Genomic DNA, 5,233 nt, shown 5'->3' with positions numbered 1-5,233 from the left:
CATTCTTAGTCCAAAGTAAATTGTTCTTACCCTACATGAAACTCAAAGTAACAAGTCCTATATCTTAAACTCTATATAATAATTTACTAAAAAAAAAATCAATATAACAAAAAAAAAAAATAGTTATCAAAAAAAAAAAAAAAACCAACAAAAATAATAAAAAAGCCACTGGTTATTTCTTATTCTTGACATTAATTCCCAAATGCTTCCAACCCTCCATTAACTAATTTTTTTTGTCAATATCTTAACTCTTTTATAGTTTAAAATCTAGGCTTTTGTTATAAGCCTAAATTTTTTAAAAATTAGAAGAAAATATAAAGAAAATTTGCATAATATTTTTTTTTTAAAAAAAGCAATCAAGGATTCAAGGCACTGGGGTGTGTATATAACTTTTCATACATATTATTATTCTTCACACTTTTACATTAATTTATTTTCTCAATTATAAATTAATGTAAAAGTGATGGTCTTTTATTGATTCATATATATAGTAATGTCATTGCAGGAATTATAGTGAGTTGTTCAAGATTCCCAAAAACATTAATATAAAATTTGTACTACTATCCTGCGTCATGCAGATTGGCCCGTTTTTCGACTCTACGGTCCAATTAGTGTAAATTTGGGTATTTCGACCGTGACTGTTTTCCTATTATTAGTACTAAATTAATTCGATTAGCTTACTTTGATAGCTTAATTTATTCTAATTATTATCCTAGATCTTCATCTACTTTGTGCAAAATATTAAATATATGTTCCATTCTAATCTTTTTGGTATAAAAAAATTGGATTTGCTTTCAAATTTCAATGCAAGGTGCGAAGGACAACCGGAAGGGTTGGCAATTATTTGACACGTATTCAAATCTCAACTCCAAGCCTTTTCAAGATGCGAATATCCAACAAGTTCTAACGTTGGAAAGAGAAATATTTAATCTCAAATGGGAAGATTCTAATTAAAATAATTGTTTAAGTCATTGTGACTTATGCTAAAAGTTGCCTTAGCGTGTACCAAATGAGTTTTGTATAATTTTAAACTTGATGGTAAGTAAATTCTAATGAGTAGGTCTTAATTAACTCAATTAGTGAAATTTATGTTCTCAAATAAGAGATTTGGAACCATGCCCGCAATAAAAATTAATTGATGTCTTAGCTTAATTGTAAAAAGCAATTACCATGAAATAAATGTTATAGGTTCTAATTGAATTGGATCAATACATTAGGAAAAAAAAAAAAAGAAGAAAAAAGAAGAAGAGAAAAGTGAAAGTAAGTTTGGATTCAGAGATCTGAATAAGTTTAATATGGTTTTATTAGGTAAACCAGGGTGTGGTGTATCCTAACTAATCCGAACTCACTTTTTTGTGTGTACTTTTTAAAGCCAATTACTTTAACTACTTTGAGATTTTCCCCGTTGTTCTCTTTTAGAAGCAAGGGTTGACCAACATTTACATTCCTCCAATGCATGACGTGTTGTATTGCAACGGTTATCAAAGTCCAAATGCGTGGCACGACTCATGACCTGTGGATACCGAAATCACACTCTAAAATTATTTCACCAGGGGTGAGGGGCTGTCCGCTCTTTTTGGAATAAAGTTATGGGCCATACGAGCACCAAACAAGTCTTATAAACGTGCATAAGAAGTTGAAATCTTTGCCACTATTGTTTGCATGATTTGAATTTCAGGTATGTGGAGTCTAGTTTGTAGACTCGATCCAACTTTGAAGTGTTATGATTTTAAATAGGAGGTTTTTTTAGGGAATTTTTTTTTGACTAGATTTTAGCCATATTTTTTGGACCCGCCGTTTAAGTATTTATTTGTCGCTTCAAAATTTGGGTTGATATGTTTTCTCTCTGACATAGTAAAGATGCAACAACTCCACGGACGTAGGCAAGTCGTCAAACCACATAAATTTCTCATGTCATATGATTGCCTTTGTATGTTAAAAAATGGTTTAATTCCCATCATTGTACTGAGTACTCACTGTAATGAATGTCAGGTGGCTGGGTTGGATGCTGATATGTCCCACGTTCTTGGAGGACTTCATCTTATCTTATGCACTGGAGTTTAAGGAAATTGATGCACACCGGCAATGGCCAATTCTATGACACGATGCTATGTGCTGTTTGTAATTGTAGGGACTTCAGTTTTTGTAGGGAGATGGGCTTTCAATAACTGATTAGTGTAGAATGTAGAAATCCAAAGCTTTCAAACTCTCTTTTCCATTGTACAAAATAATATCAATTACTAAAGTTCTCTATTGCTTTTACTTTAAAAAAATATACATATATCCTTTCAATTTATTTATTTTTTTATTTTTTGGTGTGGGAAAAACAATTATGAAAAGTAGCTAAATCAGTTTGATGCACACTCTCAACTATAAGATAATTGCATCTTAATTTTTAAGCCAATTCTCATGAAGCTTTTTTTGGTATTCTTTTGCACACAAATGAAAGTTATCCCATTGAAAAGGTTACGATTTTATTTATATTTGGTGGGAGTTATGAATTTTTTTGGTGTGGAGTCTGGTTTGTTGTGGCGGATTTTGAGGTTGTTGTTGGGCACTTGCTTGGATTTAATATTTGGGCAGATGGGCCCTTGTAAGCTTTTGTCGTGGGGCTTGTTGGGCTTTCTTAGGATTCGTTTGGTTGGAGGAGTGAAAAAATGGGAGAATGGAGAAGTGAGAGAATAGAAAAGATTTGATTTTCCCTCATGTGTGTTTGGTTAGAAGGGTGAAAAAATAGGAGAGTGGAAAACTTTTTTGTTTGGTTGGAGAGAAAAATGGGAGGATGGAAAATTTAGTTTATATAAATTGACTATTATGTCCTTATTATATAATAGTGGAAAAGTGAGAGGGGTAGGTAAGTGTAATAAAGTGAGGGTGTTTGTATAAAATGCATTTCTCATCACTTTTCTCTCCTCATTTTCCTCCAAATTTAGGAGGATAAAAAAAGTGGATCCAGGAGGGAAAATTTCTCCCCTATTTTCTTTCTCTCCTATTTTCTTTCCTCAACCAAATAGTGGAAAACAACATTTTCCACCCTATTTTCCTCTCCCTATTTTTCATCCTTCTTGTTTTCACCCCAACCAAACACACCCTTAGAGTTGTTATTAGCCCATTGCTTTTGGTAGTTTCTCATGTGTTTGTGGTGGTGGCCCCTTGTCATTAATAAGAATTTGGACTTTGCTTTGCTTGTGTGGCCCACGTCGCTTGGGCTCTTGACAGCCTACAAAAAATGAGTTGGGAACAATGTTTTATGGATAAAGTTTAGTTATAAAATTGGTTGTACCCTTAGGTTATAATTTTATTCAATATCTATTTATTGGAGGTGACTTTTCATAAATCTACCATTGGATTACATCTTCTTCTTATATCCTCCATACTTGCAAAATTTCAAGAAAATTAAAGAATAATAATTATGTCATCAATAAAATTTTAAATTTGTAGGTTTTTGTAATTTAAAATTATGTATAAAATATAAGCTTATATATGATATAGTAAGTAATATCCAATTGACACAAAATTTAATATATGTGTATTAAGAGTATAAAAAAATACAATTCAATAGTTAGATTTTCAAAATATGTAGTAATATTTATTTTATTAAATAAGTTTGCAGCCTTAAGTTACAACTAATTTTGTAACTAAACTTTATCCATGTTTTATATGTTTGATATAAAAACATAGAAACATGTATTACTTAGCATGATTAGTTGTGGTGGGCCTTTTTGAGATTGTGGGTTGGGCTACCTTTTGCCACACTACGGCCCAAAGGTTTTGGATAGGAAAGTTAGGACCGGTCCAATTGCAACTTACCTTGAACCAGTTTGTGCGCAAACTAAGGCCCCTTTGTTGAAACTTTTGTCACATGCCCGTGGTAGATGAAACTATTACAAAAGAGTTACGGTAGACAAATATAATATAACAACAATAAAGGAAAAACGCTTACTGTTAGTCAAAACAAGCAAAGAATTCACAATTAAAGAAAAAAATAGCACAACAATAGAAAACGAATTATAAGAAGAAATGATAATAAAAGAAAATGTAACACTGATAATTAATCAATAAGATTATGGTGGGCCTTTCTAAGATTATGGGTTGGGCTACCTCCTGCCACATTACGGCCTAAAGGTTCTTGGTAGGAGAGTTAGGACCAGTCCAATTGCAACTCATCTGAAATCGACTTGTGCGCAAACTAAAACCCCTTTGTTGAAACTTTGGTTACATGCCCATGACAGATGAGACTATTACAAAAGAGTTATGGCAGACAAATGCAATATAACAACAATAAAGGAAATATGCTTGCTGATAGGCAAAATAAGTAAAGGATTCTCAATTAAAATAAAGAAAAGAACAACACAATAGCAAGAAACGCATTATAAATGAAATGGTAAAGGGAAAAGAGAAATAATACTGGTATTTAATCAATAAAAGCAAAGAAGGAATGGTTAGTCTGCCGTACACAGTTGCATTACGGAACTAAGACCAATGAGGGAACCACTTCCTCAATGTGGATGACCTCATAAGAAGGTCTTACTGTATAAATTACCCACTTTGAGAAGATGGGCCAAAATGGCTTATACCCAAGAAATTCTTAATCCTTAATAGATGGTAGGCTTTTAGAGGGAGAGAAAGGGTTAGCCTATTGGTGCATGCTTGTTATCACACTTTTGCCTACTTTCTGTTTTTTTTTTTTTTTTTTTTTTTTTTTTTTTTTTTTTTTTTTCTAGGTTTTGTCATTCTGCTTGTCCACTCTTTTCTTTTTAGTTCTTGCTCGTGTGATGTTGTTCTTTTGGTGTTGTGGTGATATGATTGTTGTAATGTTGTGATTCTCTTGTTATGATTGTTGCTGTGATGATGATCCTATTGTGCATGGTGGAGGCTTCTTATATATTGCTTGCCGTGACTAGTTTTTTACCATTTCACCTTTTAACCACTTTTGCCTGGGTGTAGGTGTCCTTCCAAAGCACCCACTGGTTTGTCAGCTGCCACCACCATTTACTTGTGCTAGCTGTGTCACATCCCATTACCAGACAAAAAATTCTATTTTATTTACTTTGTTCACAGTGGCATTCCCATCCGGAACAAGGTGGGCATTCTCTCTTACTATCCTTCATGGCATGCACCTAGTGATTCCAACTCATCCTTCCCTCTCTTGGGTGGTATGTCGTCCCAGTAAGACATTTCCCCCAAAAGAGTTTAAGTGGGAACCCCAGAATAAGCTCCCCCTTCTCCCCAC

At 33.2% G+C, this 5,233-nt stretch overlaps 1 long non-coding RNA gene across 1 annotated transcript; it reads left to right on the top strand.

Annotated features, from left to right (window-relative positions):
- The first annotated feature begins 1,529 nt into the window (after nt 1–1,529).
- Nucleotides 1,530–2,262, top strand: LOC126729134 (uncharacterized). The gene is made up of 2 exons (XR_007656522.1): nt 1,530–1,678; nt 1,993–2,262. It is a non-coding gene; the product is annotated as an uncharacterized LOC126729134 (long non-coding RNA).
- The last annotated feature ends 2,971 nt before the right edge of the window (nt 2,263–5,233 follow it).

Source organism: Quercus robur, chromosome 5 (genome assembly GCF_932294415.1).
Source record: "Quercus robur chromosome 5, dhQueRobu3.1, whole genome shotgun sequence".
Classification (NCBI taxonomy): Eukaryota; Viridiplantae; Streptophyta; class Magnoliopsida; order Fagales; family Fagaceae; genus Quercus; species Quercus robur.
Note: the sequence above shows the minus strand (reverse complement) of the source record. Positions and strands in the feature narration are given on the sequence as shown.